Genomic DNA, 27,902 nt, shown 5'->3' on the forward strand with positions numbered 1-27,902 from the left:
AATAATATTTAGTTTTATTGAGGTAATATTGAGTTTATTGAACTCAATACAGTATAGCCAAAAGAGTATCATCTTAACATACCATCATGTGATATAAAGTTAGTGTGATATTTTACTTTTCTTTGTATTAAGTCTTTGAAATACAGTGCATATTTTTAACACAGCACAACACAATTCATATTAGCCATATATTATGCACTCAGTAGCCACATGAGGCTAGTGGCTACTATCTTGGACAATAAAGCTCCATCACTTGAAGCAGTTAGTTATCAATAATTTCAGGGTAACCTCATAAACATTTTATCAGATAAACAGAAATAACTAAAAAAATGAAGGATTCACAGGTATTGTTTTTTTTCCTGAATTTTTGCCTATTGCCTTTAAACTTGAAGGACAATTTGATGAGATAAAAAATCCTGGGTTGGGCGGCACCTGTGGCTCAGTCGGTAGGGCACCGGCCCCATATACCGAGGGTGGCAGGTTCAAACCTGGCCCCAGCCGAATTACAACAACAAAAAAAAATAGCCGGGTGTTGTGGCGGGCGCCTGTAGTCCCAGCTACTCGGGAGGCTGAGGCAAGAGAATCGCTTAAGCCCAGGAGTTGGAGGTTGCTGTGAGCTGTGTGATGCCATGGCACTCTACTGAGGGCCATAAAGTGAAACTCTGTCTCTACAAAAAAAAAAAAATCCTGGGTTGGCTCGGTACCCATACGTAGCTTAAGTGGTTAGGGCACCAGCCACATACACCGAGGCTGGTGGGTTCGAGCCCAGCCCAGGCCTGCCAAACAACAATGATAACTGCAACAAAAAAATAGCTGGACATTGTGGTAGGCACCTGTAGTCCCAGCTACTTGGGAGGCTGAGGCAAGAGAATCACTTAAGCCCAAGAGTTGGAGGTTGCTGTGAGCTGTGACGTTATGGCACTCTACTGAGGGTGACAAAGTAAGACTCTGTCTCAAAAAAAAAAAAATCCTGGGTTATATGTTCTTTTCCCCAGAACAGTTGTGGACCTGGCTTCACTGAATTCTGTCAGTGAATCTTGTTATGAAACAGACTGAATGTTTTGCTCCCTTAGCGATAGCTTTTTCCTACATGAATGGCTAAAAATATTTTTGCTTATCCTTGAGATTCAGTAACTTAGGAATATTTTGGTATCATTCTGCATGACTTTTTTTTTTTTTGTAGAGACAGAGTCTCACTGTACCGCCCTCGGGTAGAGTGCTGTGGCGTCACGGCTCACAGCAACCTCCAGCTCTTGGGCTTAGGCGATTCTCCTGCCTCAGCCTCCTGAGCAGCTGGGACTACAGGCGCCCGCCACAACACCTGGCTATTTTTTTTGTTGTTGCAGTTTGGCCGGGGCTGGGTTTGAACCCACCACCCTCGGCATATGGGGCCGGCACCCTACTCACTGAGCCACAGGCGCTGCCCATGACTTTTTTTTTAAAACTGGAACATGGAGTGGTATTTTTCTTAAAAGGGAGATTTTCTTATATTATATTTTTGAATAAGTTTTCCATTCCAATTGTTGACTCTTCTATTTAAGAGATATCAATTATGGGTGGCGCCTGTGGCTCAAGGAGTAAGGCGCCGGTCCCATATGCCGGAGGTGGCGGGTTCAAACCCAGCCCCAGCCAAAAACCACAAAAAAAAAAAAAAAAGAGATATCAATTAAGTCAGATTATCTTCACTTGTAGATAGTGAGACAGACAAATTTGAATTATAGCTTTACCATTCACTATCTGTATGACGTTGGACAAGTTATTTAATCTCTGTGTACTACATTTGCTATTTGGAAATAATAGTGGAAATTGCCTATATTTGGAGTCCACATTGCCATAGTTAGGCTCAATTTCTTTCTTTTTTTTTTTTTTTTTAGACAGAGTCTCACTTTTTTGCCCTTGGTAGATTACCATGGCATCATAGCTTGCAGCAACCTCAAATTTTGGGGATTAAACGATCCTCTTGCCTCAGCCTCTCTAGTAGCTGGGACTACAGCAGCCCACCACAACACCCAGCTATTTTTAGAGATGGGGTATTTGCTCTTGCTCAGACTGGTCTCAAACTCCTAAGCCTCAGCCTCCCAGAGTGCTAGGATTACAGGTGTGAGCCACCATTCCTGGCTTCAGGCTCAGTTTTTTAAAGGGGTTCTCGGGACTCAGAAGTTGTTATACTTAAGTTTACAGTTAAAGGATACGGAATAAAATCAACAAAGGGAAAATGTGCCTGGGATGAAGTCAGGAGGAAACACAAACTTGTAAGTGTCCCCTCCCAGTGGACTTGTGCAGCATTGCAACGTGCTCTGTTTACCCAGTAGCAATGCCCGACAACACATACCCAGTGTTACCTACCAGGAAAGCTTGCTCAGGTCTAGGTATCTCAGCTTTTTGGTAAGGCTCAGTCATATAGGCGTACTGACCCCCAGAGGGAGAGGGGACATTCATCATAAATCACATTGTTAGTGTACACTGTCTGGACAAACTGGTATAGAATGGTCCATTCTATACCAATGGTCTCAGGTATGCAAAAACACTCCTCAACCAGAAGAGTCTACAAGCTCAGTTCCTAGGAGCAGATCAAGGGTAAGTCTTGAAAACAGACTTTTCTTTGGAGTGTGCAGAGTTTGAACAACCCTAGGCCTGCTGAGTTAATCCTCTCCACAACACTACTTCATAGGATTAATGTGTTCATTAAGATAGTTAATACATGTCTAATGTTTAAATTAATGTCAATATATGATACATGACACATAATAAACTAATATTTTAAGAATTGATTTGTCTTAAAAAATATAAAAAGAATCTTTTGGGGCCAAATTTGTGGACTGCAAACCAGAAGCATAAACTCAAGTTGCCCTGAATATATATGCTCTCTCTCCAACCTTTCTTCTGGGGTGATAATTTGATATTTTATTTTATTTTTGAGACAAGCCACATTGGGAATTAAAATTTCTAATCACTATGTCGTCCTCAGTAGAATGCAGTGGCATCATAGCTCACAGCAATGTCAAATTCTTGGGCTTAAGCCATTCTCTTGCCTCAGCCTCCCAAGTAGTTGGGACTACAGGTGCCGGCCACAACACCGGGCTATTTTTTTGTTGTAGTTGTCATTGCTGTTTGGCAGGCCTAGGATGAGCTTGAACCCACCAGCCTCGGTGTATACGGCCGTGCCCTAACCATCTGAGCTATGAGAACTGAGCCTGATAATTTGATTTTTAACTGACTCATTTTTAACTTGATATTTTCAGTTTATTTGCATCTCTTTTAGTGGTATTACTTATATCTTTCATTTGTTTCTTTAACACTCTTTTTTTTTGAGACAGAGCCTCAAGCTGTCCCCCTGGGTAGAGTGCTGTAGCATCACAGTTCACAGCAACCTCCAACTCCTGGGCTCAAGTGATTCTCCTGCCTCCGCCTCCCAAGTAGCTGGGACTACAGGCGCCTGCAACAACACCTGGCTATTTTTTGGTTGCAGCCGTCATTGTTGTTTGGCGGGCCGGGGCTGGATTCGAACCCGCCAGCTCAGGTGTACGTGGCACGCGCCTTAGCTGCTTGAGCCACAGGCACCGAGCCTTTAACACTCATTTTTGATATCTTGTTTTATTAAAGATTTTGTTTATTTTTTAGGCTCAAACTTCTGGAAATGTACCCACTTCCTCTTGAGTTAAATTTTCCTCTAAATTGAGTTCTTTCCTTTTGTCTGTTTTTTTTTCTTTGATGTCATTTCCTTCTCTCTCTTCCTTCCTCCCTCTTCTTTTGCTTTCTCCCTTCTCTTTCTTCCTCCTTCCCTTCTTCCCTTCCTCCAGCTGTAGTACACTGCATCGTTACTTTCCTTTCATCTTGCTCATGCTCAGTGTGGGCAGTTCTGCCCAGTCCTTTGCTTATTTCAATCAGTGTCAATATATTATTCTCTGTGAGCTATGATGATGCCATAGCACTCTACCCAGGGCTACAGAGTGAGATTGTCTCAAAAAACAAACAAAACACACACACACAGAGTAAGGCTTTAAAAAAAATCTTAAGGCTTGGCGCTTGTAGCGCAGAGGCTAGGGTGCCAGCCACATACACCAGAGCTGGCAGGTTCGAATCCAGGCCCGGGCCTGTCAAACAATGACAACTACAACCAAAAAATAGCTGGGCGTTGTGGTAGGTACCTGTAGTCCCAGCTACTCGGGAGGCTGAGGCAAGAGAATCGCTTAAGCCCAGGAGTTTGAGGTTGCTGTGAACTGTGATGCCAAGGCACTCTACCCAGGGTGACCTAGTGAGACTCTATTTAAAAAATAAATAAATAAATAAAATCTTAAGGGTCTCAGTGGAGTCAGAGGGCCCAAAGTAGAGAAGGGCCTGTCTCAAGATTTGTGGTTTTGACTTTTGCTAATGGAATAAGTGCCAATAAGATTCATAGAAACCCCCCCCCAAAAAAAAAAGATTCATAGAAACCCCAAGAGTTTTTTAAGAAGGATTGTATTCATGGTAGCACTGTCAACATGGACTTAAAGGAACAGAATACAGTAACTAAGAAAATGCCATGAAGGCTACGTTGAACAGTTTGATGAGAATATTTCAGATTGTATATGAAACCTGCACATTGTACCCCTTGATTGCACTAATGTACACAGCTATGATTTAACATAAAAATAAATAAATTATAAAAAAGAAAAAAGGAACAGAGACAGTACAAAATGAAAAGAGGCTTTAGGCTTTCAGTCAACAATGGGAAGGAAGCAAGATGCTATGGTTTGACTATTTTTCCCCTCTGAAACATGTTAAAATTTAATTCCCAGTGTGGCAGTATTGAGAGGCAGGCCCTTTAAGAGGTGATTGGGTCATAAAGGCGGATTAATGTGGGTGAAAGCTATAGTAGGCTAGTGTCCCAGAGATCTCATGTGAGTTGTGGCCCTGATTCTCAGCCCCTCCCCTGTGATGCACGCCTAAGGTGGCGGCTGGGGCTGGGGGAGTCCAGCAGAGTAGATGAGAAAATAGTTCAGGAAATGTCTAGATAGAGATCAGCAGCTTAGAGACAGGATATAAATAAAGCTAGAAAGTAACTGATAATTACTCTGCAGATCCCCTGCAGCTGTGACTGTAGATCCCCTGTAGGCTGTAACTCTCCCTCATTAAATCTTACCCAAAGTATTCTTTGATCTTAGTTCAGCGCTCCTGTCTTGCGGCCTGATAGCTTCCTTGAACAAGGAACTGCCTATTTAATTGAAACACAAAACTGTTACCTTCTCACTTTTTACCTTGTGTATGTATGCCCCCAAATTCCTAATAAAAGGCCTTGAATATTGGCCTTGAGACAATGCCTTTTAGCCTTGACTCAGGGGCTGACACAAGTGTCTCAGGGAGGGGCTGATACTGTGTCATCTCTCATGGGTCAAAACACCGTGTAGTGTATGTAAATTTCACAGCACCTTCTCTCCCTCTGTCTGCCAGACCTGGGGCAGTCAGGCAAAGTCCCTGTGCAGAGGGACTCCCAGTCTGCCACGCTGCATGCAGCTCACTTCTTGAATCGCAACACAATCCATTCATGGCTTAATGGATTAATGAGTTATCATCGGAGTGGGACTGGTGACTTTGTAAGAAAAGAGAGACCTAAACTAGCCCACTCAGTCTCCTCCCCATGTGATTCCCTGTGCTGCCTTGGGACTCTGTAGAGAGTCCCCATCAGCTAGAAGGCTCCCACATCAGCTAGATGTGCCCCCTTGACCTTGGACTTCTCAGCCTCCAGAACTATAAGAAATAAAGTTTGTTCTACATTATGCACTTTCAGGTATTCTGTTAATGGTCTAAGACACAGGACAAGAAGATTACTACTCGGGTGCAAACATGAGCTATTTTTTATGGAAAAGGATGGATGAATCAGACAGTGGATCCAAGAGCCCCAGGTAGTAGGACTGAATCTCTGGCGACAAGTACACAATTCAATTTCAGAATTGCCGTGGCTCAGTGACTGCTCTGAGCTTTTGCCCTTTGACCAGGAACGTCTGTAGTGAAGTATATAGAGAACTACTATCGATGTGCCTGTCCCACCATTGCAGGTTGGGTGTATGTGAGGCAGAGATCTTGTCTCTTCAGTCCATACTTTAGCAGACAGAGAGGAACACTACCCATGGAATAGAACCCAAGGAGCCTATCTGCTCAAGAGATCCTGAACTTGGAACACAAGTCTTATGCCAAAACAGGATGAATTTTTTTTTTTTTTTTGTAGAGACAGAGTCTCACTGTGCCGCCCTCCGGTAGAGTGCCGTGGCGTCACACGGCTCACAGCAACCTCTAACTCTTGGGCTTAAGGGATTCTCTTGCCTCAGCCTCCCAAGTAGCTGGGACTACAGGCACCTGCTACAACACCCGGCTATTATATTTTGCAGTTGTCATTGTTGATTAGCTGGCCCGGGCGGTATTCAAACCCACCAACTTCAGATGTATGTGGCTAGCACCGTAACCACTGTGCTGCAGGCACAGAGCCAATGTCTTGTATTTTTAGAATCATGCCTGCAGGCTGGGCATGGTGACTTACACTTGTAATCCCAGCGCTCTGGAAGGCCAAGGTGGGTGGATTGCTTGAGCTTGGGAGTTCAAGACCAGCCTGAGCAAGAGTGAGATTCTGTCTCTACTAAAAATAAAAATAAATAAATATAAAAACATTCCTGCCAATCCTTTGATATTCATCCCATATTAGGATAAAAGGCCTGAAAAACAGCAAAAGTGCTTCACCAGCAGTCTCTTAAAAACTCCCTCACCTTTTTTGGGAATTAAAACCTGCATCCCTACTCAAGCCAGTATTCAGGGGGTAGGGGAGTGTTCATTATTTTTCTGTACCACAGGAGGTGGCTCAATGGAATTGTCTGGGCAGAGGTCATGATGTTGACTCTGCCAGAGATGGGGTCCATCAGAACCATCAACTATAGTTGAACAGCAATACCTTGAAGCTGAAACCACTTTCCCCCTTAAAATCTCTGCATTTCTGCTTCTAGTTAGAATGGTGTTTTGGGGGGGGGTTGGTTTTTGTTTTTCTTTTTAAAGATGAGAGTCTGCCATCCTCCTTGTTTGCTGGCAAACTAATAGACTTCTCTTTCCTTCTCCTCAAACTAAAACTTGTCCTCCCTCTTCATTCAGCTGCAGGGACAAGTACTGAACTTTTGGTAACAGTCCCATTAAGAATTAGTTAGGGTCATTCCCCTCCTTGAATCTGGGCTGGTCTTTCAGACCCCATCACAATCAACAGAATGCGATAGAAGAGACGCTGTATGATTTCTCAGGCTCTGTAAAAAAAGGCCATGAATCTGGTTCTCTTGGGATGCTGGCTCCGGGGAATGCTGATTGCCATGTGAGAACTCTGACTACCCAGAGGCCACTGTGCTGAAAAGGACACACACACTGGACGCTCTGGCAACAGTCCCAACTGAGGTTAGCCTTTTGGCCACCCTGCAAAGGCCCTAGGCATCTGTGTGACATCCTGGCTAGGTGCCCCGGATGACCTCAGTGCCATGAGCAACAAAGGACTTGCCTCGGTGAACCCCGCTTGAGTTCCAGACCTATAGAATCCACCAGCATAATAAAATAGTTGTTTTATGCCTCCAAGTTTGAGTTCTATTAGGAAACTAATTGGAACAATTGTTGAGAATTCTTAGAATTTTTGCAGCATTTCCTCATTCCCTCATCTGGGGACAGAGCAATTGGAGTGAGGGCCATACTGAAACACACCAGAAGATCCTATAATTTTCTCTTCCTACTGCTTTTCTGAAGTTTATGCAATGAGGTTCTACCATTCTCCACTATCCTCCATGGTGGTTTGCTGCTGGTGATTTTGTTTTCCCTTGTACCCAATTCAATAGAAATTGGTGAAAGAACCTTCCATGATGAGACTGTTCTTCCTTCTATATCTTAACTCAGAAATCTATGATTTTTTTAAAGTTTAAAAAAAATGAAACATTAAAAAAAGAAACATTAATTTTATAATGTTCAAGATCATTTTTATTTTATTTTATTTTTTACTTTTTTGAGACAGAGTCACTCTGTTGCCCAGGCTAAAGTGCTGTGGTGTCAGCCGAGCTCACAGCAACCTCAAACACTTAGGTTCAAGCCATCCTTCTGCTCGGCCTTCCATGTAGCTGAGAGTACAGGTGCCTGTCACATCGCCCGGCTAGTTGGGTTTTGATTTTTTTTTTTTGCTTTTGTTGAGATGGGATTTTACTCCTGAGCTCACGGGATCCGCCCACCTCAGCCTCCCAGAGGACTAAGATTACAGGCATGAGCTACCGAGCCTGGCCACAAAATCCTTTTTAAAGTTTTTCATTTTCTTCATCATAAAAGGAGTGTAAGGAGTTAAAGAAGCCTTATTAAAGAAAGAAAAGACCCCCCAAATCCCTTAGTAAACTACACTACTACAATAACTGTTATCATTTTCTTCCTTCCCTCAACATATCTTTATTGTTTGTCTGTTAATTGAATTCCTTCCCCTCCTTATTTTTTATTAGTTATGCCAAACCACAAATCAATATTATTAATGTTAGATATTATGCCAGGCACTGGGGATGCAATTGTGCATCTGTCAAATATAGCTCCAGCTCTGTTTGATTTAGAGTCTAGCTAGGGAGGTCATTTATCAAATAATGATACTTAATAATCGTATAAATGCAAATGGTGGTATTACAAAGATAAAAAGAGAGTACTCAGAAATAATGGGCGCACCATTTAGACTGGGGTTCAGGGACCGCCTCTGTGAGGATGTGACCTTAGGCTGAGCAGAATTCAATGACAGGGATGGGAGGGAAGTGATTCCAGGTGGAAGGAGCAGCTCGGGGGTGGGGAAGAGCCCCCAGTGATGGAGGAGGTTGCTTTGTGCCCAGAGCTGGTCAGCATGGGAGAGGGTGACACAAGGGACTGAAAGAGGACTGGCCACAGTGAACCCAAAGGGGAGAATCCAGGGCCCTCGCTCTACCAGGAAAAAAAAGTACAAATTCACAGTAAGAAGAGTCAGAGTCCACTAAAAGCTTTTAGGTGGGTGGAGATGTGATTAATTTTCCTTCCTTCCTCCTATAGAGTATTTATCATACTTTTTATTGGAGTATAATGTATATAAAGAAAAGATTGCGTGGGGGCCAGGTGTGGTGGCTCATTCCTATAATCCCAGCACTTTTGGAGGCTGAGGCAGGAGGATCCTCGAGCTCAGGAGTTTGAGACCAGCCTGAGCAAGAGCAAGAGCAAGACCCCATCTCTACCCAAAGTAGAAAAAACTAGCCGGGCACCGTGGCCTGGCACCTGTAGTCCCAGCTACTCCGGAGGCCGAGGCAGGAGGAACTAGTGACCCAGTGAATTTTACAAAATTATTACCTGCACCCTAAGAGTGTGAGTCCCCACTCCCCCAGAGTAACCACTATCTTGACTTCAAGCTATTTGCATGTTTGTGTACTTTACATATACATGAAGTCATAGAGTGGGTATTATAGGGGTTTTTTTGTGGGGGGAGGCCGTGTTATTTTGGGGAGGTTTATTGAGACAGGATCTCCTCAGTTTCCAGGGCTAGAGTGCCATGGTGTTAACCTGGCTCACAGCAACCTCTAACTCCTGGGTTCAAGTGATCCTCCTGCCTCAGCCTCTCACAGAGCTGTGACAAGTGTCTGCCATGACGCCTGCCTTTTTTTTTTTTTTTAAAGTAGAGACAAGGTCTTACTCTTGCTGACTGCCTCAGCCTCCCAGAGGGCTAGGATTATAGGTGTGAGCCTTTCTGAGTTTTTAAATTCAACATTATGTTCTTGGTGTTCATACATTCATTGCATGTAGTTATACTTCAGAGTTACTTTTCTTTTTTTTTTTTAGAGACAGAGTTTCACTTTGTCACCCTCGGTAGAGTGCTGTGGCGTCACAGCTCACAGCAACCTCCAGCTCCTGTGCCTAGGCGATTCTCTGCCTTCAGCCTCCCGAGTAGCTGGGACTACAGGTGCCCGCCTCAACGCCCGGCTATTTTTTTGTTGCAGTTTGGCCAACGCCAGGTTCAAACCTGCCACCCTCGGTATATGGGGCCGGCGCCTTACTCACTGCGCCAGAGGCGCCGCCCAAATCATTGCAATTTTTTTTTGTTGTTGTTGCAATTTTTGGCCGGGGCTGGGTTTGAACCCGCCACCTCCATTATATGGGGGCTGGCGCCCTACTCCTTTGAGCCACAGGCACTGCCCCATAGCTACTTTTCAAAAGACCACATTGTAGTATGGAGAACGAGCAATTTCAAAATTAAGCAAAAATATTAAAACAACCAAGAATGGGGAAAAAGGTGGCGCCTGTGGCTCAGTGGGCAGGGCGCCGGCCCCATATACCGAGGGTGGTGGGTTCAAACCCGGCCCCGGCTAAACTGCAACAAAAAGATAGTCCGGCGTTGTGGCGGGCGCCTGTAGTCCCAGCTGCTCAGGAGGCTGAGGGAAGAGAATTGCCTAAACCCAGGAGTTGGAGGTTGCTGTGAGCTGTGTGACGACGCCACGGCACTCTACTGAGTGTGACAGAGTGAGACTCTGTCTCTACAAAAAAAAAAAAAGAACGAAAGAAAGAAAAGAAAAATGGGGAAAAAACAATTTTCAAAAGAATCACAGAGGAACGTGTTCTGTCAGACACCTAGTATATTTTGCTCATTACTCTATTTCCAGAATTTTCCTACTTCTTTTTCCAAAAATAGAAAATATTCAAAAGTTCTTTTTAAGACCCAAATATGCAACATTCGGAAAGTGCTTTCCTAATGATTTTCTGTGTTAATCCTGCAAGAAGCCTCAGAGTGGCCGTGCCATTTCCATTTTCCAGAAGAGGAAACTGGCTCAAGAAGGTGGGGTAGGATGCGCAGTGGCTAAACAGGCTCTTAGAATTGCCCCAGATGTCACCATCCCCGCCCCTGGGAAAAAGAATTTCAGGGGCGGGGGGTCGCCAGGGTCTTTGAGCGAACGCGCGCCCCTTTCCTAACCCAGGAAAGCGGTACTAACTTTCCGGCTGGGTAACACAGCCCAGTCCCGAGAGCTCAGGTCAAGGGGAGGATGCTTTCAGTTTGCAGCTCTCAGGGCAGCCCCGGGAAGCCTGCCGCTAAGGATGCTCGCGGCTCTCTTGTGGTCAAGGACAAGCTGCAACTCCCCACAAGCGCGGCCCAATCTGGAGATTTGCCGCCCCCGCGTGGTCAGACTTGGAACGGCAGCTTCTGAAGCTCTCCACGAGGGGCGCGCTCTAGGGACCCACCAGCTGCATCCATTTTCGTGGGATCACCAGTGGCCTTGCATTCCCCACAGGCTAGTGTGGGCGTGAGCAAGTCGTGCCTATTTTTCTCCCATCTTTGGTAGGAGTTGCACTCCTTCCACGGTGGCTGATTCCGTGGCCGTTCAGAGGGTTAACCGGAGAAAGGCGGTTGCTTCCCAGGGCTCCGAGAGACGCCGGCAGGGTCTGGGGCTCCTGCGGCTGCTTTCCGTCCAACCCTCCGTTCACTCCTGTTCCTATATCTGGCCTGGCAGGAAAAGGGGGAAGCACGCGCAGCCCTTGGGCAAACCTCCAGTGAACTCCAGGATATAGAATTTGTTTCTTGTTCTCTGCCTACAGTTGCCTCAGGCAGTTCAGCTGTTCCAGGCTTTTCTGATTCACTTTTATAAGGGGGGAATGGAACCATTATTTGCCACCTGAATTTTTATTTTTATTTTTTAAGAGTAAGGCAGTAGATAGACAAAGTCTATGAGAGTAAGACATCTTAGTAAAGAATAGGGAAAGACCTGTGTGGTAAGTACCCCACTGTAAAGGGGAGGAAACTGAGGCTAAACCACTTCCTCAGAATCATACAGCCAGTAAGTGTCACAACTCAATTATTGAAGCACCTGGCTTCTAAGGAAATTCTTCAAATGCAGATAATTGGTTAAGGGCTTGGGACACTACCCAAACTCATCTCTCCCCATCCCTGAGCCTCACTCCAGGCACCAAAGAACAGGGCTGGGTTTTATCCTAACACCAAATACCTGGTGTCTTTTCTAACACCAACCAATTCTCCAATACCACCCTGTATCCCTGGGGATCTGGTATCTTTTGTAACAATCTGAGTGGCCCTGGAGACCACTTCTAAGTGAAGTATTGCAAGAACGGAAAAACAAATATCTCATATATGTAATACTAAATCGAAACTGGTCGATCAACACTATATACATGTATGGAAGTAAAATTCAATGGGAATCAATCGGGTGGGAGGAGGGGGGAGGGGATGGGTTAATTCACATCTAACAGGTATAATGCACACATTCTGGGAGAAGGGCACACTTATAAGGATGACCTAAAATGTAGAAAAATCAGACTATGTAACCAAAATGTCTGTACCCCTGTAATGTTCTGAAATTAAAATAAATAAAAGCTGTCATTAAGAAAAAAATTATATTTTTGTTTGTTTTTTGAGACAGAGTCTCACTCTGTCACCCTGTGTAGAGTGCCATGGTGTCATCATAGCACAGAGAAACCTTGGGCTCAAGCGATCCTCATGCCTCAGTCCAGTAGCTGTGACTATAGGTACCAACTATAATGCTAATCTCGTTTTTCTTTTTTTTTTTTTTTTAGTAGAGATGGGGTCTCACTCTTGCTTAGGCTGGTCTTGAACACCTGAGCTCAAGAAATTCACTTCCCTTGGCCTTTCCAGAGTGCTAGGATTACAGGTGCAAGCCACCACACCCAGCCCATGATCAAATTTGAATGCAATAGTTGAATAAGTCAAAATCAATGCAAAATTTTAATGCAAAAATTAATGATAAACAAAATCTCAAATTTTTCTTTTCATTTTTTCCCTTTATTTTCTATTGAGACAGAGTTTCACTCTGTTGCCCTGGGTAGAGTGCTGTGATGTCATAGCTCACAGTAACCTCAAACTCCTGAGCTCAGGCAATCCTCTTACTATAGACTACCAAGTAGCTGGGACTACAGGCACCCACCACAATGCCTGGCTAGGTTTTTTATTTTTAGTAGAGATGGGGTCTTGCTTTTGCTCAAGCTGGTCTCAAACGCCTGAGCTCAAGGAATCAGTTTGTCCCAGCCTCCCAGAGCGCTAGGATTACAGGCATGAGCCAACGTGCAGTGCCTCGAATGATAATTTTTTGAATTACAGAAAGATACGTGTTAACAAGTGAAATGATGTAAAGATGTATGAAGATGGTTTTAAGACTCCCCTCAATATTTCATTATTTCCATCTCCACGAGGAAAGCAAAGTTAACAAACTGATATGTTTTCTTCCCTGCCTTTCTCCATTACAGTGTGATTCTTTAAGACTTTTCCCAAACATATACAAAAGTAAAGAGAATAGTAAATAAATCCCCATGTGCCCATCCGCCATTCACCAATCATTGACATATGGAGAATATAAATATGATAGACAAACCCCAGGGAACATCATTCATTCACTGTCTCATGTGGTAAGCTCCTGTTTTGTGATAGGCACCAGGGAAACAGTAATGACCCAAACAGTAGTCTTCCAATTTATTTGATCATTCATGCTCATAGCAGTAAAAAGTTGTCCAACTCCCATAGATTTGTTTATAATTATACGCACTCATTTTACTAATATATACAAGTAATCAATAATGTAATACAAGTATTCAAATGTATACTGAATTATTGAATATTAATATAGTATAGGCTAGAAACAAATAAGCAGAAGTTTCTAAATATTTTCTTCCTGTTCCCCAGTGCACTCCACTTAGGTGTCAGCTGGACCAGGACGGTCTTTGCCTCTAAGAGTTCCCTGCCTCAGGGAGCTTCAGCAACATAAATCCTGCGGAGCTGAGGAGAAGCGTTTTGCTCTCATGAGTTTGAGATTCCAGCTACCCAGAGGAGGCTGTGTTTGAACTGAATTTTGAAGGATGAGTTGGATTTTATCAGGTGGAAAGGAAGGGAAACACATGAGCTTTTGGGGATGGCAAAGGCCTGAAGAAGAGAAGAAAGATTCTAATTCCATCCATCTCCGGCCTCTCTGCAAGGATCTTGTAGGATTTGTATTGGTTTCCAAGCAGCTGTTCAGCATCATTAGGAGAGCCCAACCTGTTCTTCAAATTCCACGCAACCCTGGATACAGGAAGACCCAGGGGTGTCCTTGGTGCAGGGCAGAGAGAGAGCAGTGACCTGGGAGAGATGGGGGAGTCACCTCATTTGCATGAGAGCTCTTTTCCTTCTGCTCAGCCCAGTTCATCTTGGGAGTAAGCCAGCTACCTTGCTTATCTCCCAGAAACGGGCCCACATAGGTGTGTACATATCGGGATGAAGGAAGGATTCACTGCCGGAAGGAAAGTTAGGAAAGCTTCTGAGTAATTTTAAAACCTAGAATTTCATAGACATCAGCTTGTTAATCAGCCTGACCTTTCATACCTCCTCTGATGGGGAGATCACTCCTGGCACCAGGTTCCAACTGGCAGTCGTCATCATTAGAACACTCTCATTTCCCATTGAATCAGTTGTGTCCTCCTCCACCCCCTGCCCCGTTTCCATGTGAGTCCTAACTCTTCTCTGCTAAGTCCTACAGAGATTGAGGATGACAATCAAGGCCGTACCTCTGCCATTTACAAAGGGGTTTTTAGGTTCTTGCACAACATTTTGCCAAGACCTCTTCATCAGCTTTCAGATTCTTAGGATGTGTGATTGAAGGGGTGCCCCTTGTTGGGGATGGGGAGGAGAGTGGTAAGTGTAGGAACTGGGGAAAGGTTAATAGGGTAAGAGCTCCCAAGTCACCTCCTGACTTGCCTCCCACACTTGGTCAAGAGCTTTAGCAATCAGAACATAGAAATAGAAACAGGGGGAAGAGGATGGCTGCAAGGAGGGAGTGGTAGGTAGGTAGTGGGCATTTTGGAGTCCAAGCCTCATAGACGTGCTTCCTAGGATGCAACACTCTTCAAGTTCATTATCAGACCTCCCAGCTGCAAGACATGTGGCTATGACCAGTTCATTATCCAGTGGGTCCCCAGCCAAAGGGAGGTCCTCTTCAGCTTCCCAAGTAGGTCCCTTTGACAATGTGTTTGCACACCTGATTCTGGGAAGATGGGGCTTGGAGGGACCTTTGGAAAGCAGAATCTGTCTCACTGCAGACAAGGAAACTGAGACGTAGAGTGCTCAAGTAGTAGGGATTGCTAACCAAGAGAGGCTGTGGATTTTGGCATCAGGTAGAGCTGGTTCTCTCATTCGCTGCCTTGAGGTATGATAACTTTATCAACCTCTCTGAACTTTTATTTCTTCGTTTATAAAATATGGATAATGATAATACCTGTCAATAGCTGTAGGTAAAGATCACTGGGAATATTCCTCTTCCTTACTGGGCTAGTAGTTGAACAAATTGGGTTTTTTACTTGTTGCATATCACTTGGGAAACATATAGTGATGCCTCAGTAAGAGGCTATTAGGAAGGACTTGTGGGATTGGGGTTTTCTTTTTCTTTTTTTTGAGACAGAGTCTCACTATGTCGCCTTCGGTAGAGTGTCGTGGTGTCGCAGTTCACAGCAACCTCAAACTCTTGGGCTTAAGCAATTCTCTTGCCTCAGCCTCCCAAGTAGCATCTTTTGGAGTGTCACCTTCTGAAAATCTCCCCACCCAATAAGTCTCCCAGGTGCCCCAGGAGTGTCACAGTCTCTCTTCTAAACGGATTCCAAGTTTCCTTGGAGGTACCTAAAGCCTTCTTGCCTCATCTGGGTCCAGAACCTGGGAAAACCCACTGACCCTACCCTGCCCTTAATTTGACTCTCTGGGCTCTCAAAAGGGTGGGGGCTGGTTCCCTTTGAGACCAAAGATGCTGCTTAAGCCCTTAGAAGCTACTCTTTAAAAAAGAGGCACTTCCTGCCCCTCGGTGGTGGCAGAGGGAAGTGCGACCTTGACCTCCAACCACACACCTCCCTGTGACAGCAGAAAATTTAACTCTTTGGGTAGCTGCTTTCTAAACAGCCCCCCACCCCCCTTGTTGGTAGGAATGGTGAGTATATAAATTACAAATTAATAGAAATATTAATGTAACATTTTTATCGAGCACCTGTAATAAACAAGACAGACAATCTCTGCTCTCATGGAGTTCACTTGGTTGCAGGGAAGTTTGTAGGACTTTGAACAAGTGATTAATAACAAGACGGGGGCTGTCAGCGAAGGAGAAGGGCAGGGCTCTGTGGAAGAGTTAATAGGGGATGTGGCTACCGTGGGGGTGGTGTTGGTGGCTAGGAGGTCTTCCCTAAGGAAGTGAGGTTTCGCCTGAGAGTGGACAGATGAGTAAGCCTGACCAAGAGGAAGTGTGGGTGAGGAAAAGGAAGAATCTAAAACAACAGGCAGCTCTCTGGCGTCAGCAACTGGTTTCTTAAACATGGATTCTGTGGACCCTGAGGACGATGGAGGTAAAGATGTCAAGTGGATGTGGGTGCATCAGCCCATGTGCTCTGCAGATATTTGGGGTGGGGGTGGTGATGATTGAATTCATGGTTTCAACCCTGGCTCTGCAGCTTACTGACTGCATAGGCAAGTAAGTTCCTTGACTTCTCTGTAATCATTTGGCTCATCTGTAAAATGGGAGTGATTGGCCGGGCACAGTGGCTAATGCCTGTAATTCAGCACTCTGGGAGGCCAAGGCAGGTGGATTGCCTGAGTTCATGGGTTCGAGACCAGGCTGAGCTAGAGCCAGACCCCGTCTCTAAAAATAGACGGGTGTTGTGGCAGGTGCCTGTAGTCCCAGCTACTTGGGAGACTGAGGCCAGAGAATGGCTTGAGCCCAAGAGTTTGAGGTTGCTGTGAGCTGTGACGCTACGGCACTCTACTGAGGGCAATAAAGTGAAACTCTTGTCTCGAAAAAGTAAATAAATAAATAAACAATAAAATGGGAGTAACAATAACAGCTCCCATGTCTTTGGATGTTAGTAAGGATCAAGCAGACCATGCGTATAAAGATGTTAGAATAGTGCTCAATAACCATGGCCGGGACTGTTCTACTTACTGGGTCACAGGACTGAAGGTGGCACATAGCTTGCCACCCTCCTGGAGCTGAGATTCTAGCTGGGGATCAGGGTGTACATAACTAAAGGATCATGAGCAAGACAGGTGTTGGACAGTGACCACCACTATGTGGACAGTAACACGGGACACAGGCGAACAGGGGCTGGTTTAGGCAGAGTGGCTCTGAATGGCCTGAGAGAAGGAGCCGAGCCATGTGAATTTCTGGTGGGTGCAAAAGAAAGAATGAATTTAAAGGTCCCAAGGCAGGAACAACCTCTTCCTGTGTGGCAGAAAAAGACAGCCAGGGACTTAGATTGTCATTTCAGGGCCTGTGGGAAGTCACGGAATGGCTTGGAGCATGGAAGTAATATGATCTGATTTAATTTTTTTTTTTTTTTTTTGAGACAGAGCCTCAAGCTGTTGCTCTGGGTAGAGTGCTATAGCATCACAGCTCACAGCCACCTCCAACTCCTGGGCTCAAGCAATTCTCCTGCCTCCCAAGTAGCTGGGACTACAGCCACCCGCCACAATGCCCTGCTATTTTTTGATTGCAGCCGTCATTTTGGAGGGCCAGACTGGATTCAAAGCCACCAGCTCAGGTGTATGTGGCTGGCACCTTAGCACTTGAGCCACAGACGCTGAGCCAATATGATTTAATTTTCATTTTAAAATTTCATGTGTTTTATTTTTTTCATGTCAGATGGATAATGGGCTGATGTTACAAGGCTTGAGGGAGGCACATCTCACATGTACGCATGAAAACCCAAACGGCATGCCTGTGAATTACAGAAGGATCTGGAATAATCTAGAAAAATCCACTGGCTACCATGAGGGTAATATAACACACTAAGACTGGAGAGGGATCTGGCATGGACAGAGATCTAAGAATTTCCAACAAAAGGGAAAATGGTGTAACAGGAATGGATGACATGGCCCCGGGAGTGTACATAGAGCTCTGCTATAGCCCTCCCTCGTGACCCTGGAGCTGTCACCTCCTCCTCATCCTCCTCCCTTCTCATTTACAATGGAAGGTGGTGCTACCCTGTTTCCTCGAAAATAAGACATCCTCGAAAATAAGACCTACTTACAGGAAAGATAAGACGTCCCCTGAAAATACATCTTTGGGAGCACACCTTAAAATAAGACACTGTCTTATTTTCGAGGAAACAGGGTAGCTGTGATCACTCCAAAATTCCCTTCACGCTCATATAATCATGCAGATAAATAATCTAATCACTGCCATAAAGGTCTGTTTTACAGTTTTGCTCCTTGCATTCACACACATCCTTTCAGTACTCGCTGTGAACATAGCCGGATCCTGCAGGGCCACTCTTAGCATGCCAATTCAGCCTCAGTTTTCTCCTCTGTAAAGTGGGGTTGATAAAATCTGCTCTGCCCTCCTCTCAGGAATCCAGGGAGGAGAAGATCAGATAAACCTGAAGGCTATGTTAACCAGTTTGATGAAAGTATTTCAAATGGTATATAAAACCAGCACACTGTACCCCATAATTGCATTAATGTACATAGCTATGATTTTTTTTTTTTTTGTAGAGACAGAGTCTCACTTTATGGCCCTCAGTAGAGTGCCGTGGCCTCACACGGCTCACAGCAACCTCCAACTCCAGGGCTTAAGTGATTCTCTTGCCTCAGCCTCACGAGTAGCTGGGAGTACAGGCGCCCGCCACAACGCCCGGCCATTTTTTGGTTGCAGTTTGGCTGGGGCCGGGTTTGAACCCGCCACCCTTGGGATATGGGGCCGGCGCCCCACCGACTGAGCCACAGGCGCCACCCCATAGCTATGATTTAATTAAAAAAAAAAAAAACCTGAGAAAGAGATACGGGAGTCAGAAAGGGAAGAGGATTTCTTTTTTAAGAAAAATCATGGATTTTCTTTTACTGTCTCTTTGTCACTCTGTGTTTTAGATTTCACTTGGAAACATTTTTCAGTTTTGTAGCATTTTTACGTTTCCTAGGAATTTTTACTTAATTGACTATTAAAGTGCAGAAAAAAATTTTTTTTGAGACCATGTCTCAATCCATTGCCTTGGGTAGAGTGCTGTGCCATCATCATAGCTCACGATAACCTCAAATTCTTAGCCTCAAGTGATCCTCTCACCTCAGCCTTCCAAGTAGCTGGGACTATAGGTCCTGCCACAATACCCAGCTAGTTTTTCTACTTTTAGTAGAGACAGGGTCTTGCTCTTGCTCAGGCTAGTCTTAAACAGGTGAGCTCAAGTGATCCACCTGTCTCGGCCTCCCAGAGAGCTAGGATTACAGGTGGGAGTCACCACACCCAGCTGCAAAATGTTTCTTGTTGAGCCCTATCCAGAAAGCACACAGCCTCATGCAAAAATCTTTCTCACGTATGTATTTAATGGGTCTTTTGTTTATTTTTAAATCTTTTATTTTTATGAAAGCTGCATATACCCTTGAAATATGTAAAGAGTCAAATTCCTCTATAAGACTGGACATAAAAAAGTAGTTCTATTGCTTTTCCTCTCTCCATTTCCTTCTCAAACCAAGCTTTTTTCTCCTCACCTTTCTTGACTGAGTCTTTTGGTTAATGATCGTGTGTAAATAACACGCCTCGGCCAGGCAGGATGGCTCACGCCTGTAATCCTAGTACTCTGGAAGGCCAAGGCAGGTGGATTGCTTGAACTTATGAGTTTGAGACCAGCCTGAGCAAAAGCAAGACCCCCATATCTACTAAAAATAGAAAAACTGAGGTAAGAGGATCGCTTGAGCCCAAGAGTTGGAGGTTGCTGTGAGCTATGACGTCATAGCACTCTACTCAGGGCAACAGATTGAGACTCTTGTCTCAAAAAAAAAAAAATAACGTGCCTCAATTACTATTACATGTTTGTCAATTACATGCTTAAATCACTACTGCTTTATTTTTTTTAGGTTTTTAAGAGACAGAGTCTCACTTTACCACCCTTGGTAGAGAGCTGTGGCATCACAGCTTACAGCAACCTCCAATTCCTGGACTTAGGCAATTCTCTTGCTTCAGCCCCCCGAGTAGCTGGGACTACAGGCACCTGCACAACACTCGGCTATTTTTTGTTACAGTTTGGCTGGAGTCAGGTTCGAACCCACCACCCTCAGTATATGGGGCCGGTACCCTACCCACTGAGCCACAGGTGCCGCCCATCACTACTGCTTTAATTTAAAGATAGCTTTTTTTTCCACCTGCCTCCATTACTTTTATACACCCTGTCTGTGATTCATCCTCCCAATATATTACAATGTTAATCAGACTGACAGGGGCTGGACGCAGTGACTCACACCTGTAATCCCAGCACTTGGGAGGCCAAGGTGGGTGGATTGCCTGAGGGCACAGGTTCGAGACCAGGGCCTAGTGGCAGAGGCCTGTAGTCCCCGCTACTCGGGAGGCTGAGGCAAGAGGATTGCTTAAGCCTAGGAGTTTGAGGTTGCTGTGAGCTGTGACACCACAGCACTCTACCAAGGGTGAAAAAGTGAGACTAAAAAAGAAAAATCAGATTGATGGTCAATACTCAGTGCTTAAATCCAGGTTCGCATCCCTGGACTTTCCCCCCCATACCTGTTGGGATGGCACATGTGCTGCCTCTTTCAAACACCAGAAGCATCTGGGGAGTGGATGGAGAATTCCGACATTGCTCCTCCTTCTCAGCGAGGTGGTGTTAGACTGCAGAGCAAGCAAGAGCACAAGCTCTGGTGTCCGAAGGACCAGAGTGTGATTCTGGCTTTGCTGGCACCAGTTGCAAGACTCAGACCAATTGCTTTCCCTGGGAACCTTGGGTTCTCTACCTGCAAAGAGATGGGAGGCTGCATGAGCTGTCGCACGTAAGCTTCTTAGATGAGCGCCCGACACAGGGTAAGCGATCGATTAAAACAGATTCCACCTCATCCTGCCAGGAAAATACCCTTTATTGAGAGACTACCCAGGCAACAGAGAAGAACACTGCCTTGGTGCTTCTCCCCTGCTCCTCTCACATTCCCACACTACAGAAGAAAACTAGGCATTTGGAGTGGTTCAGCGACTTGCTGAGGTCACACAGCGAAAAGAGTGGGGGCAGGATTCCTACTGCACCTCTATTCAGCCAACTTCTAGGGTCCAGGGAAGAGCAAAGCAGTGGAGCTCAAGGCCCCAGTCATATAGCCCAGAAACTCTTTTTTTTTTTTTTTTTTTTTTTGTAGAGACAGAGTCTCACTTTATGGCCCTCGGTAGAGTGCTGTGGCCTCCTGGGCTTAAGCGATTCTCTTGCCTCAGCCTCCCGAGTAGCTGGAACTACAGGCGCCCGCCACAACGCCCAGCTATTTTTTTGGTTGCAGTTTGGCTGGGGCCGGGTTTGAACCCGCCACCCTCGGTATATGGGGCTGGCGCCTTACCGACTGGGCCACAGGCGCCTCCCTAGCCCAGAAACTCTTTAGCTGGGGATCAGGGTATCCTAGCTGGCTGGATCCTACAGGGCATAAAGAAGGGAGACTCGGGAGGTGGGGTGTTATGCCTGTACCTCTTATCTGCCTCTCTGGTGGGTTTTGAGCTTCAGAGCCAAATAAACACATGATCTGGAAAATCTCAAGTTACACATTCTATTTAAAGAAGACCTGGGTGGTTGGGCACGGTGGCTCCCCCCTGTAATCCTAGCACTCTGGGAGGCCGAGGTGGGTGAATTGCCCTGAGCTCAGGAGTTCGAGACCAGCCTGAGCCAGAGGGAGACCTCGTCTCTAAAAAATAGCCGTGTTGTGGCAGTGCCTGTAGTCCCAGCTATTTGGGAGACTGAGACAAGAGAATTGCTTGAGCCCAAGAGTTTGAGGTTGCTGTGAGCTATGATGCCACTGCACTCTACCCAGGGCCACAAAGTGAGACTCTGTCTCAAAAAAAGAATAAATAAATAAAAATAAAATAAAGAAGTCCTGGTTCAGTTGTGTCTTCAAAAGCCTGGCAGAAATGGTTTTCCCAGAAGAATCTACCTTTTAGTTATCGACCTATTTTAGGTATCAAAGAAGTCCCACACATAAAGTTCTAATGCACCTCAGCTCACAGTCAAAAATTGCAAAACAAAAGAGAAGCAAGGAAGAGCCCTGAGAGCTACTCCAGTTGTGTCAGCCACAGAGGATGGAGGAGTTCTCTTAGCACATCTATTTACCAGAGTTACCTGCTCACCCCATCTTTCCCTGTCACCTTCCCTTGCTCTGTACATTTTTCCATTTGGCTGTCTCTGATTCGTATCTTTTTTTCCTTTTTTTTTTGAGACAGAGCCCCAAGCTGTTGCCCTGAGTAGAGTGCTGTAGCATCACAGCTCACAGCAACCTCCAACTCCTGGACTCAAGCGATTCTCCTGCCTCCACCTCCCAAGTAGCTGGGACTACAGGCGCCCACCACAACGCCCGGCTACTTTTTGGTTGCAGTCATCCTTGTTGTTTGGCCGGCTGGGGCTGGATTCGAACCCGCCAGCTCAGGTGTATGTGGCTGGCGCCTTAACTGCTTGAGCCACAGGCACCGAGCCTCTGATTCGTATCTTTTATAACAAACTGATAAATGTAAAAACAAAAAAGAGAAGCAAGGCCTGATAAACAAGAGTCAGCTGAAATGACAGGGAATGGAATGAAACCCATGGAGACGAACGACCTTTGAATTATCAAAGGGTAGAAAAATAAAAGTGTCAAATAAATATATTAAACATATTGTTCAGGGCCAAACACATATGTGGTTAAACTGTAAAGCACAGCAAGGAACTAAGAAGCACAAAATTCAAGTTGTTGGTTCTGTCTCGGGGGGGGAAGGAAAAGAAATAGCAAAAGAGGAATATGGAAGAACGGAAAGAGCGTATTGACGCCCTCAAGGCAAACTCTCACACATCCAGCGTGCTTGGTAATTTCGCAAGTGTTGGCTGTGTTGTTATTCTTTATATTTTCAAGGTATGTCATAAATATTTATTTTTCTGTCTACTGTTTCATAAAAACAGTAAAAATGTAGCCTGGAGCTGGTTCCTTCCCTTTGCGTGCCTGAGTGAGTCTACCTTCCTCTCTCTAGCCACGGGACTTCTCGGGTTGGGTAAATACATACTTGCACAATCTTTTTCTCCGTTTTCTAAGCTGGGTGGAGAATGCCTTCCCCACATGTTCCAAGTGAATTCAGATGCTGCTTCCTCTGCCCACAGTTTCCCTACGCAGAGGGAACAATTCCCCCACGTTGCCACCTGCAGCACTTAAACATTCTTTAGAATGAATCTCTTACCAGGAACTGCCTTTTTCCTCCTCTCGACTTTTCCCCCACTGAGACTTCAGACCTCAAAGGCTGGGGCTATGCCTTAATGGTCACTCTGTCCCCAACACCTGCAGGAATCAGTACATGTTTGCTCACTGCCTACCCCTCCTGAGTCTCTGAAATAAAATGCATTAGTTTCTTCTTTCTGCAGCTGGATTTCAGGCTTTGGGATACTTTGGGCTTCTTTATTGGACCTGAATGTTCATCATCTCTCCAATGGCAACGGCCATTATCTGCATTGTGGCCTCAGGAGCATGGCACACGAGGAGGGGTACTTTGGAGAACCAACGGAAAAGAGGACAGGGAAGCAGAAAAGCCCCATCTACTCTCAGATTCAGCCATCCTTCTCCATCCCAGGGCCATTGTCTCAGCCTGGCCCCCTCTCCCCCATCCTTGCAACAGCCTTCCTGCTATTCCTCCTGACTCTGTCTCTACATCACTAGCCAGAAGAACCAAAGCGAAGTCCTGCATCTGTCTGGCCTCTTCTCTCCTCCCCAACACCTGCCCCAGTCATGAAAAACCATTGGCACACCCTTAAAATCCCCTCCAAGTCTTGGCTTATACTGTCCTCCCATTTGGTTCTCTCTCCCGTTCTCAACTGACAAGAAAACGGTTTATTCTTCTTCAGGACTCAGCCTGGGCTCAGCACCCCTGGAAAGCCCTGCCTCCCTTTCCCTGGGTGAGGACCCCCAATTCTGTGCCTTCTATCCCCTTCCTCATGTGAAATGCAAGAGCTTCACTGTCATAGTGTTTACTTGTCTCTTCACAAAACTCCTACATGGTGGTGCCCATGTTTGGCAACGTATACAGCAGGTGCTCACAAATGCTGGTTAGATGCCTACAGGTTTGTATAGGACCAAGTCAGGCAAACGTGAATGTTTGAGGGAATCTGATTTTAGATTCTAGGAGTTGAGAATCATGGCACGAGCTGGACTCTTCTACTCAACTGGAAATCAACCCTGGTACCTGTTCTTGGGAAAACCGCAGTCCCATGGAGGAAATAGACACATAGACTTAATTGCTGACAGTGTGATGAGTGATTCTGTTGGGTAAGCCATTTGGTAAGAGACAGATTGCCGGAGGCAAGGCCCATGTACTGGCAGAGAACTTGGTCAGCGTAGCTGAGCCTAAGGGCAACCCTCTTCCCCCGACTCATCAGGCTCAATCAAAGCTGCTGTCAAGAGAGGAAACTAACAGCTGGGTCAGTCGAGAGAAACTGGACTCATTTTAAGCCAAGAATACAGAGCAATGTTCTCACTCTCTGTTATGGGTTGAACTGTTTATCCCCCAAATTCATACATCGAAGTCCAGTGTCTCGACCTCATTGGGAGATGGGGTCTGTACAGAAGTAATCAAATTAAAATGAAGTCATAGGGTAGTCCCTAACCCCATGTGACTGTTGTCCGTATAAACAGAGAAAATTTGGAGACAGACATGCATTCAAGGAGAATGCCATGTGATAATGAATGCAGAAATTGGGGTACAAATCCTACGAGCCAAGGAACTAAGGGGATTGCCAGAAAACTTCCAGAGTTAGTGGAGAGGCAGGAAACAGATTCTTATCATAGTCCCTAAGGAACCAACCTTGCTATCACCTTGATTTTGGACTTCTGACCTCTAGGACTGAGAGAATGAACTTCTGTTGGTTAAGCCACCCAGCTTGTGGCATTTTGTTGTAGCAGCCGCAGGAAACAAATAGTCTCCGAATAATTTAGTAAAGTGGCTGTGAACAATGGAAAACCTGACTGTGGGTTAGAGAAAGAGTTTCATTGCCTTATGCAAGACATTCTGGGCTGGGTAGTCCAGTCTGGTATACTTCTCACTGATGGCGATCAGGAGCTTTTTAGCATTTCAGCTCATGAAAGCCTTTGTCCTCACGCTTGTCACGTCATGCTCATAGGATGGCTGCTGTTCCTCTAGGCATCATGTCTCCATTTCCAGTAAAAAGAAGGAAGACCACCTGTAGCTCAGTGGGTAGGGTGCTGGCCACATACACTGAGGCTGGCAGGTTCGAACCCAGCCTGGGTCAGCTAAAACAACAATAACAACTGCAACCAAAAAATAGCTGGCGTTGCGGTGGGCGCCTATGGTCCCAGCTACTCGGGGCGGGGGGGTGGGGGGCCAAGGCAAGAGAATTGCTTGAGCCCAAGAGTTTGAGTTTGCTGTGAGCTCTGATGCCACGGCACTCTACCAAGGGCGACAGCTTGAGACTCTGCCTCAATAAATAAATAAATAAATAAATAAATAAATAAATAAATAAAAAGAAGAAAGACCCTTCAAGCTTCTTTCTTTCTTTCTTTCTTTCTTTCTTTTTTTTTAGAGACAGAGTCTCACTTTGTCGCCCTCAGTAGAGTGCTGTCGTGTCACAGCTCACAGCAACTTCCAGCTCTTGGGCTTAGGTGATTCTCTAGCCTCAGCCTCCCAAGTAGCTGGGACTGCAGGTGCCTGCCACAAGGCCCACCTATTTTTTGTTGCAGTTTGGCTGGGGTTGGGTTTGAACCCACCACCCTTGGTGTATGGGGCTGGGACCCTACTCACTGAGCCACAGGCACCACCCCTTTCAAGCTTCTTTCCTTGAGTCTTTATCTTTTTATTTGGACATAAAGGTCCTCATCAGAAACTTCAGCCTATATCCCATTGGCTAGAACTGTGTCATGTGACCACTCTTAGCTGCAAAGGAGACTGGGAAATCCTGTACTTTTAGCAGAGTCTTTGTTGCCACACATAAGATTGAGGGTTTTTTGTTTGTTTGCTTGCTTTTGTAAGGAGGAAAAAGGAATAGCCATTGGGTAGATAACCTGGGAATGTCTGTTAGAGTCTCTTACCCCATGGATACCAGGGAGAGCCTGTCTGTTAAACATAACAACACATTTTTTGATACTCCTCCTATGGAGAAGTGGGGTCTATGTCTCCTCCTCTTGCATCTGAGCAGGTTTGTGATTGCTGCAACAAATTTGAGCCAATTCTAGTTTTACAGCCTATTCTATTTTGAGATGGTCTACTCGTGAGTCCAACAGGTTATGAAAAACCCTGCCAACATTTTCTACCTGGTCCAGTTATTTATTGCTGCATAGAATATCGTCCTAAAACTGGTATACAATAGAATCATTTTATCTCATGGATTCTATGGGTCAAAAAAAAATTTTTTTTTGGAGACAGAGTCTTATTCTGTCACCCTGGGTAAAGTGCTGTGCATCACAGCTCACAGCAACCTCAAACTCGTGGGCCAGAACAATTCTCTTGTCTCAGCCACCCCACTAACTGGGACTGTAGGCACCTGCTACAACCATCATAGGCCTTCCAGAGTGACAGGATTATAGGCATGAGCACCTGCGCCCAGCCATGGGCTAGAATTTTGCAGGAAAGATGTGGGAATGGTTTGTCTTTGTTCTGTGATGTCTCAGGCTTTAGCTGGGAAGACTCAAACAGCTGGGGATGTTTAAATATTAGGGAGCTGGACATCTGGTACCTTCTTCATTTGTGTCTGGAACCTGGCCTGAGATGACCAAAAGCCTGGGCTGAGCTGGGACTGCTGACTAGAGAACCTACATGTGGCCTCTTCGTGTACCTTGGGCTTCCTTACAACATGGCCACCTCAGGCTAGTCAGTCTTCTTCCATGGCAGCTCAGGGCTCCAACAACTAGTGTTCCAGGAAAAGGGTACAAACAATGCGACTTTCTATGACTTAGACTTGGAAGTCACATGGCGTTACTTCTACTATACTCTATTAGTTGAAGCAATCACCAACCTTCCCAGATTCAACGGAAAGACATATAGATCCCACTTCACAATAGGAGGAATATCAATTTTTTTTTTTTTTGGCTTGTTTAAAAACTGCCACATCATTCTTGGCCTCAAGCTAGGCAGATCTCATGCATCCCCAGTGTGTTTCTCTTTGGGATGAATATGGCTTTCATGGCAGTTATGTGGGTCCCCATCTTTTCCATCCCAGGAAGGACTAGAAAAATGTGGTTGGCTTCCTGCTAACAGATGAGTCAGTAACCACACAGCCTCTCCCTGTGACTTTATCTTAGGGTGGCAGGTCTCATAAACGAGGCAGGTCTCATAAATGAGGCTTGTCTCCAGACATGATGGACTGACCAGCACCAAGTGATTCATCATCCTTTGCCTGATAAAAGGAACCACTATCATCTATTATTTGCTAAGTTAACCACAAAACTCCGGACCTTACTACTGGTCCAGTTTTCATAGCTGTCCTCTTATATTCTGTCCTTCAGAGCAGACAGGGATTTGAAAGAATTATAAATCAGGTCAGGCACTCTGGGAGGCTCACACCTATAATCCTAGCACTCTGGGAGGACAGGCAGGAGGATCGCTTGGGCTCAGGAGTTTGAGACCAGCCTGAGCAACAGCCAGACTCCATTTCTGCTAAAAATAGAAAAATCAGCCAGGTTTTGTGGCAGGTGCCTGTAGTCCTGGATACTTAAGAGGCTGAGCCAGGAGGATTGCGTGAACCCAGGAGTTTAAGGTTGCTGTGAGCTAGGCTGAGGCCATGGCACTCTAGCCTGGGCAAGAGAGTGAGGCTTTGGAAAAAAAAATTATAAATCAGGTGATTTTGTCCCCCAATCCGCTAGCTGAAACTAGCCCATAGCTTCTGATTGCACTGAGAAGCCTTCTATACCACTGGTCCCAGGCTTCAGGGCTCTACACGATATCCTTCCTGCTTAGCTGTTTGATTTCATCTACCAG

The 27,902-nt window shown here is 45.4% G+C and overlaps 1 long non-coding RNA gene and 1 other non-coding gene across 2 annotated transcripts; one reads left to right on the forward strand and one right to left on the reverse strand.

The window, feature by feature from the left end:
- The first annotated feature begins 16,237 nt into the window (after positions 1 to 16,237).
- On the forward strand, positions 16,238 to 23,882 carry LOC128573986 (uncharacterized). The gene is made up of 3 exons (XR_008376585.1): positions 16,238 to 16,347; positions 17,640 to 17,772; positions 23,344 to 23,882. It is a non-coding gene; the product is annotated as an uncharacterized LOC128573986 (long non-coding RNA).
- LOC128574411 (small nucleolar RNA U13) lies at positions 17,634 to 17,734 on the reverse strand. The gene has a single exon (XR_008376774.1). It is a non-coding gene; the product is annotated as a small nucleolar RNA U13 (small nucleolar RNA).
- Positions 23,883 to 27,902: the final 4,020 nt, after the last annotated feature.

This window comes from Nycticebus coucang, chromosome 21 (assembly GCF_027406575.1).
Source record: "Nycticebus coucang isolate mNycCou1 chromosome 21, mNycCou1.pri, whole genome shotgun sequence".
Lineage (NCBI taxonomy): Eukaryota > Metazoa > Chordata > Mammalia > Primates > Lorisidae > Nycticebus > Nycticebus coucang.